Source organism: Dendrobates tinctorius, unplaced genomic scaffold (assembly GCF_039654945.1).
Source record: "Dendrobates tinctorius isolate UK_male_01 unplaced genomic scaffold, ASM3965494v1 ptg000009l, whole genome shotgun sequence".
Taxonomy (NCBI): Eukaryota; Metazoa; Chordata; class Amphibia; order Anura; family Dendrobatidae; genus Dendrobates; species Dendrobates tinctorius.
In genome coordinates, this window is record NW_027361677.1 from 25,974,282 (window position 1) to 25,982,619 (window position 8,338).

General features: G+C 44.2%; 1 long non-coding RNA gene across 1 annotated transcript in view; it reads left to right on the plus strand.

The window, feature by feature from the left end:
* LOC141097738 (uncharacterized) overlaps nt 1-6,458 on the plus strand; it is a 111,038-nt gene extending 104,580 nt beyond the window's left edge. Inside the window, exon 3 of the long non-coding RNA XR_012234036.1 lies at nt 5,519-6,458. This is a non-coding gene — a long non-coding RNA (uncharacterized lncRNA). The remainder of the gene's footprint in view (nt 1-5,518) is intronic.
* The last annotated feature ends 1,880 nt before the right edge of the window (nt 6,459-8,338 follow it).

Genomic DNA, 8,338 nt, shown 5'->3' on the forward strand with positions numbered 1-8,338 from the left:
CAAATTTGGTCGAAAAATAAGATCAGCATCGAATTTATTTGATATGAATCGAATGTACATTATTATGGTCGGCATTCTCTCCAGACATGTGAAAAATAAAAAAAAATTAATACTGAGTGGGCCTCTCCAGTCCCGCCATGCAGCCCTGCTCCGGTCCGGTCGACTTCTTTGGTCTTGTGTCCAGTGCGATCTTCACGGGACCAACATTGGACCTCTTGGACCTTTCGGCATTTAGTTTGCCATTATGACGTCTTGTGAGGTGTTCAACAGCTAAAAAGACACCACTAGTCACCGGAGGATGCTGACGATGGTGCAGAGAAGATTGCACCGGTTATTGGCCCCGAAGAAGACTTTTGAGTATCAATTTTTACCATTTTTTTCCACCTTTTTTCTTGCCAAAAAGTTAAGCTCCTTGTTATTTTCCTGGATTCATGCAAATCGGCTCCCCCAAAAAGTTGTGCTTTGTCAAATTTCGATTTTTTTGTTGTCTTTTTTTGTGAAATTCAAAGTGATTTTAATTTGCTCCTCTGCAAATCTGTGTTCCCATTTAAGGGGCATCTGGACCAATATAGTTTGACTATCTAATGTGCCTCCAAGGCGTTGATGGTTGGCTCTCTTCCCCCCAAAAATGAGCCGTCTTTACCAGTCAACAGGCACTAATTTAACCTCTATATCTGAGTTTTCCATGCCTTAAGACTCAATAAAAGACTTGGGGTGCACGGACACAATTCACCTGAAAGAAGGAAATTGCCGCGTAGCCGAAAAATTGGCAATTTTTCTTGGCAATTACAGGTTTAGCTGTACCTTTGTAGGGGCAGGAAAAACAAACTTGACAATATATAATCCCTATAAGCTCTGTTGTCTTCCCAAGGGTTTTGGGTGCAACCTAAAATACTGTATGGGATGTAGTAAAAGTTGGCTACTGTTTGGGCACCAAGGTGCAATATCAAGTTACGGCTCATTAGAGGGTATTAATCTGGGGTCCAACCCCCATCTAAAGACAACCTGTACATCCACATGTCATAGGTTACTTGTGAAACAACCTAGACTCTTGTGGCAAAAGATTGGCATCAAGGTCATCTCCAATTGGGGTTGTCCTCTTCTCGACCATTGAGGTCAAGATTTGCTTTAGAGTTTATTAACTTGTCATCTGGCATGGTGGTGAACCCCATTAACCCTGCCTGGTTGGTGTTTAGTGGCTGAAATTCAATCATCCACTATAAAGGAATCAAGATGGCCTCTAATTTAAAGGGGTTTTCTTAAAGATAAATTTATTTTGATGGTTCTCAACAAGTGATGATAAATGATACATACACGTCATTAATGCAGGTTAAGAGTCTAGAGGTAAAGCAGTCAATACAACGTGACAGGACTTGTATCGCTCGGCTGTCTTGTGCTTCTGAACTGATTCAATTCATTAAAAAAAAGAAAGATTTGCATTACTTGATACAAACATCTTATAAATAGTTAATGGAGTTCCTGCAGGCTTCACAAAACGAGAAAAAAAATCTTTGTTCCCTTGATTATCGTTTAAAAAAAAAAAAGCAAATTGGGTAAAATGTGTAAATGACATCTTAATAGAATACTTGTTAATCAGATCTAATAAAATAATGGATCTAAAAATGCAAAAAAAACCAAGTCACGATCCGCCGTGGACTTGCGCAAGGGAGACGTCACGTTGGGTCAACAACAAGGGATTAATCAAGGTAAATGTGATTGGCGTGGTTAGCGGATACCGAGGCGTCCCCTCCTGTGTCAGTCATCACGCTATCACCTTGTATGCAACTGTTGGTATCTGCACAGACAGGACTGACGGTCTACCCACTAAGCGCAGGGGGATAGATGCCTTTGGTGTACCATGCTATCGGAGGATACAACCCCTTTCATGAGGTCCTTAAGTGAAACTTTTTGAGAACTACATTATTAGAAATTCCATCAAGTTTTTTTTCCCCCTCCGACATCTGATTTCCATAATTACCATTGCTTTGTATACAGAGGAGTATCGTGTGTCGCGTGTAACTCAGGGGGCGATCGCTGCTTGACTCGGGTTCCTTCCTTATTAGAAATGACAAGAGAAACTGAGATACTGGAAAATTCGCCTACAGGAAAAGAATGAGGCAGCTGCCAAAGTAAAAGAATCAGCCCAGAGTCCGCAAACAAAGCTGTCCATGGTGCTGAAATGTTCCTGATACAGACTCTCAATATGTCTGCGCTGGCTGCTTCTAAAAAGTGCCTGCGCTGGCTGCTTCTAAAAAGTGCCTGTGCTGGCTGCTTCTAAATATTGCCTGCGCTGGCTGCTTCTAAATATTGTCTGCGTTGGCTGCATCTAAAAAGTGTCTGCGCTGGCTGTGTCTAAAAAGTGTCTGCGCTGGCTGTGTCTAAAAAGTGTCTGCGCTGGCTGCGTCTAAAAAGTGTCTGCGCTGGCTGCGTCTAAAAAGTGTCTGCGCTGGCTGCGTCTAAAAAGTGTCTGCGCTGGCTGCTTCTAAAAAGTGTCTGTACTGGCTGCTTCTAAAAAGTGTCTGTCCTGGCTGCTTCTAAAAAGTGCCTGCGCTGGCTGCGTCTAAAAAGTGTCTGCGCTGGCTGCGTCTAAAAAGTGTCTGCGCTGGCTGCGTCTAAAAAGTGTCTGCGCTGGCTGCGTCTAAAAAGTGTCTGTACTGGCTGCTTCTAAAAAGTGTCTGTACTGGCTGCTTCTAAAAAGTGTCTGTCCTGGCTGCTTCTAAAAAGTGCCTGCGCTGGCTGCGTCTAAAAAGTGTCTGCGCTGGCTGCTTCTAAAAAGTGCCTGCGCTGGCTGCGTCTAAAAAGTGTCTGCGCTGGCTGCTTCTAAAAAGTGCCTGCGCTGGCTGCGTCTAAAAAGTGTCTGTCCTGGCTGCTTCTAAAAAGTGCCTGCGCTGGCTGCGTCTAAAAAGTGTCTGTCCTGGCTGCTTCTAAAAAGTGCCTGCGCTGGCTGCGTCTAAAAAGTGTCTGCGCTGGCTGCCTCCAAAAAGTGCCTGCGCTGGCTGCTGGCAAAAAGTGCCTGCGCTGGCTGCTGGCAAAAAGTGCCTGCGCTGGCTGCTGGCAAAAAGTGCCTGCGCTGGCTGCTGGCAAAAAGTGCCTGCGCTGGCTGCTGGCAAAAAGTGCCTGCGCTGGCTGCTGGCAAAAAGTGCCTGCGCTGGCTGCTGGCAAAAAGTGCCTGCGCTGGCTGCTGGCAAAAAGTTCCTGCGTTGGCTGCTGGCAAAAAGTGCCCCGCGCTGGCTGCTTCTAAAAAGTGTCTGCACTGGCTTCTGGCAAAAAGTCTCTGCGCTGGCTGCTGGCAATAGAGTGTCTGCGCTGGCTGCTGGCAATAGAGTGTCTGCGCTGGCTGCTGGCAATAAAGTGTCTGCACTGGCTGCTGGCAATAAAGTGTCTGCGCGGGCAAAAAGTGTCTGCGCAGGCTGCTGATAATAAAGTGTCTGTGATCGCTGCTTTAACTTTATCCTTTAACTTCATATTGTTATATTCTTTTACAATCTCTAACTTTTAAGTCTCCAGTTTTGGAAAACCACTTTCTCCTGGTTGCAGTTGGATTTTAAAAAAAAAGTGGTTTACTCACCCTCCAAGGGTTCAATGCTGAGTCTCTACCTTTGCTCCCAGTGTCTTATTGTCTACAGTTCTGATGTCTCATCGACCACGCTGCAGCGATTCAGTGAAGTTAGGGGCTCATGCCGTTCACATTGGCAGAGCTACTGAGATTATTGATTGGCTGCAGCGCTGTCAATGTGATTTCAGCATTGCACTCAATAAGAGACACTGCAAGCAGTGGCAGAGACTCAGCTCTGGACCGGGGGATGGTGAGTAGTGCACACTTTGTTTTTAATAAACTGCAGGCGGAGGACAGAGGTTTTTTAGGACGTCTTTGGAAATGTCTTTAAGGCCACATGCACACATCCAGTATTTGGTGAGTTTTTCACCCCAGTATATGTAAGCCAAAACCGGCGTGGGTGAAAAATGCAGAAGAGGTGCAAATGTTTCTATTATGCTTTTCCTCTGACCGTTCCACTCCTGGTTTTGGCTTACAAATACTGGGGTAAAAAACTCACCAAATACTCAATGTGTGCACATGGTCTAAGGATTTTGTTGCACTAGTCATAAGTCACAATATCTATGATCGGGGACAGGACGTCGCAAAAGTAGATTTCCATCGAGAATTTGGAAATCTGCGCCCTAAGCTTCGGCTATAACTTGTTTGCATATATTGACTCAATGTACAAAACAGAACGCCAGGGTGCACTAACTTTCCTGCCTTTTATAAACTAACATTACCTGCAATTCAAAGTGATTATAGTACAGCTGTCCAAATTGGTAATTCTATAAACTGCATGCGTTATTAAATAGATTTCTTAGACCTGATAAAGCTGGTGTACTTACTGTGAAAATCTATGTATCTATGCCAAATTGGCTGTATAATTCTTTATAATTGTTTCATCCCAATCTCTAACCGTCAGGCTATTGGTTGCTTTTGATGTTTTTTACAGCTCCTCTGTAACTCTCCTCTCTATTCCTGTATCATTGCCTGTGTACACTAACTAAAAGTTTTGTGGCTCTTCTCCCACCTGATGCTGCTGAATCTCCCCACCTTCTGACTGACAACTCCTCAGTGTTCCTCCTACCTGCTGCTGAATCTCCCCCCATCTAGTCTGACAGCCCCTCAGTGTTCCTCCTACCTGCTGCTGAATCTCCCCACCTTCTGACTGACAACTCCTCAGTGTTCCTCCTACCTGCTGCTGAATCTCCCCCCATCTAGTCTGACAGCCCCTCAGTGTTCCTCCTTCCTGCTGCTGATTAATCTCTGACAAACTAGTCTGACATCTCTACTGTATCCTTCCTGCCTGCTACTGCTGCATCTCCCCCACCTAGAGTGGCTCCTCGGTGTTCCTCCTCCCTGCTACTGAATCTCCTCCCATCTAATTTCATTGACAGCTCCTCAGTGTTACCCCTCCCTGCTGTTGATGAATCTCTGCCCTATCAATCTGACTTATCCTTAGAATCCTTCCTGCCTCCTGCTGCATCCTCCCTCATCCAGTCTGGCAGCTCCTCGGTCTTCCTCCTCCCTGCTGCTGATTAATCTCTGCCCAACTAGTCTGTTTGGTCAGCTCCACAGTATCCCTCCTCCTGCTGCTGAAACTCCATGCACCTAGCCTGACTTGACAACTCTTCAGTTTCCCTCCTCCCTGCAGCTTCACAAAGCCTGATGGACAGCTCCTTGCATTCCGCTGCTGAGATCTCACTCTGCTCAGTACAAGCTGCAGCTACTCAGACTGGACGAGTAGTGACTGAATACACTTGGACTCATGAGCTCTCACTATTTTTCTAAACTCTTAAAATGCTTATTTTATAATGTCAGGATTATAGAACCATTCTGATCTGGATTTTCATACTAAGTACACCAGCATCATCAGGCCTAAAACATCTATTTAGTGAGTGCAGTTACTATTGTAAAATCTAGTAAAAGATACACGTATAACGTAGAATGCTGTGATTTATTTTTTTAATTTATTTTTAGAATGTGGACTAAAGATGTACTTGCCACCGTAATGGCATGCCATGGAGTAACACCATAGTACTCACCGACACTGATGTGCTTGAGGTTCGAGGTCAAGGATACCTGGGAAGTAGATGCTACAAAAAAAGTGGGAAAGATCTTAAAACCCTAAAATATTGGAAATCCGAAGACAATTCAGCACTGATTTGTCCTCGAAATGAAGAAAAGAGCAGAACTTCAGGAGTTTACCATGGAGTCCTTTAAGAGCTTCCCGGCTCCGGAGATGACTCCAACTACTCGGAATTGATTTCCAATAGCTCGCAGTTTGTTATGGCACGCTACAGATGGCTTAGCGAGGACCGCGATCAGCCGTATGTTAGCCTTGGTAGCATGGCAGAGGATCCTGGCACTGACGACTACCCGTGTACCATTCCGCAGCTCTTCACGAGAACATTCATCCTGCGCCCGTTTTGCCGATTTTCCCGGACTCATAAATAATATTTATTTTAGTTTGTGTGTGCTACAAAATAGCCGCTTTATCAATTTCTAACATGTTTTTGAACGCGCTTCACTACATCAACCACCTGCCAAGACTTTCGCTGAATTCGAAAAGGTTCCAGACCATTGGCATCTTAATCATGGTGGGCTCTGGAGGCTCTCGAAAATTGCAGAAAATTGTGCATTGATTGTTGGCGAGCACACACTGGGCAGGAGAACTACACTTGGTTGAGTACATCTAGGTTGGACTAATTTATTTTTCCATTTTCCAGTTTCAGCAATTAAAGTAATCACAGCAAAATGTGCGCCGCTTTATTTTATTTATTTTTTTACCACTGAACTTCAATGTGACTCAGTAAAATAATCCCATCTGGGCTTTTTAATTCCAAGACCCAGACATTTTAATTTTGCTCCTTCAAGGCTGTAGCTCATCTTTACACTAAATTACTGCTTGGCAAAAGGAGTTCAGATTCTGTGGTCATTTGTCTATTTAACGGTATAGGCGTGAAATGTCTATTAGGCGTGCCGCGACTATGGAATTAGTTACGTAGAAATGAAGGTGAACGTGCTAATCCAAGGTCAATCATTAAGGTATCGGAACCTTGGTTCTGTCCTGTTTGATACAAAATTACTATAGGGGCTGCTGTATATTCATGTAATTTAAAAAAAAATCTATATTAATGGGGTGAGCTGCAATACCAGACATAGCCCACAGAGAAGAGTGGCGCTGTTTCTCAGAAAAGCAGACTTTTTTCTATTCTAATCTTATACATCTCCATGAACTGATTTTGATCTTACTGTGTTTTTGCAGTAATTTACAGTATTTCTTTCGCTACTTCCTCACCATATATATTTCAGCTTGACCCTTTCTATCTGGCAATTTATGGTATTCTTCTCTTCAAGTTTATCACATGGTGATCATCCTGGAAATTACATGTGTTTATGTCCACCAGGACTGTCTGCATGATGCAATTGCATGGATCATACCACTGAAATTCTCCACTGGAAGTTGACTCCTATCACATATCCTGATGATGACTGCACAGGTGTAAATGTAGGAAATTGCATCTCGGCCTCCCTTACTGTATACTGATAATCTATTTGCTTATTTAGAAGAATATAAAGGTGAAATTAATCACAGAGATAGATGGTATTGGCTCTACCTGGTCTTGTGGTGCTTTACTAATGCAACATGCGATTTTTCGCACTGTATAAAGGAACATGCAGGATGAGAGCTAGGAGTTGAGATGGAGGCTGAAATTGGGAAAACAGGAGGCAGAACTACTGTACATGTTGTGGTGTAGTGACCACTGTGTCCGCTAGGGGGCGCTGTATGGATGTCCCAGGAGAGTGAATGAATGGCAAAATACGGAATGACCGTTATGTATCTGAAGGTGGGTGGCCTTGAGATGGAGATTTATGTGTGTTAATCAGCAGTGATACTGCTGAGGTGCTGGTTCAATGTGTCAGGAACTAGTTACCTCCAAACCCACCCAGAGGGTGTGTTTATTAACGCTATTGTAAAGTGTATATGTGTGTGTGAAGGACCTGTGATGAGGTAATAGCCATGTGACCCGGTGGGCGTGGCTGCGGACCATATAAGGTGGCCAGGGTAGGTCACATGAGGTGAATGCTGGCACCCGATTGGTCCAGTGTGGAAGGTCCTGCTGAGATGGAGCTTCCTGGCTAACAGCCTGTGAAGTGGCTGTGGTGAATGGCTGCAGGTGTCTGAGAGTTCCCAGGGGAGGGAATCGACGTCTGCAGTATGCTAAAGGAACCATGAGTGACCCTGATGTGGGTGAGATAACGCTGAGGCTGAAGAGCCTGTGTAATGGACATTTGCATTACCTGTGTGATATAAGGATAACCAGAGTGAAGCTATAATGGACGCTATGCTGTTATATGGAGTTTATGCTGCTTCTGTGGGTTTAAGCTGCTGAATAAACCGCATGGACTGTTATGAGTTTATGGAAAATCTGTGCCGGATCTGATTTTGTGGCTGCTGAGCGAGTATCCCCTACTTGAATGACAGCGCTTCCTCACAATGTAAATAAGTATATTATGTATAAGAGAAGGGGTTATAGTCAAGTCTCCCCTCCCCCACCTTGTGCTTTATTATAGAGCCACTCGTACCACAATGCAATTAGAGATCTTGATGCAGGACACTGAAAGCTGGCACCTACATGTTCAGCACTTGTGTTGGGTTGAGTGTCATGATATTCATCCGCACCATGGTATGGTTCTTGGGTGAGGTACCAAGTTACAAATTCTACATCTGTATCTAATTTGTGGAATGTATTTTTTTTAGATGCAATATTACTGAATCCAACTACATTAATGGTA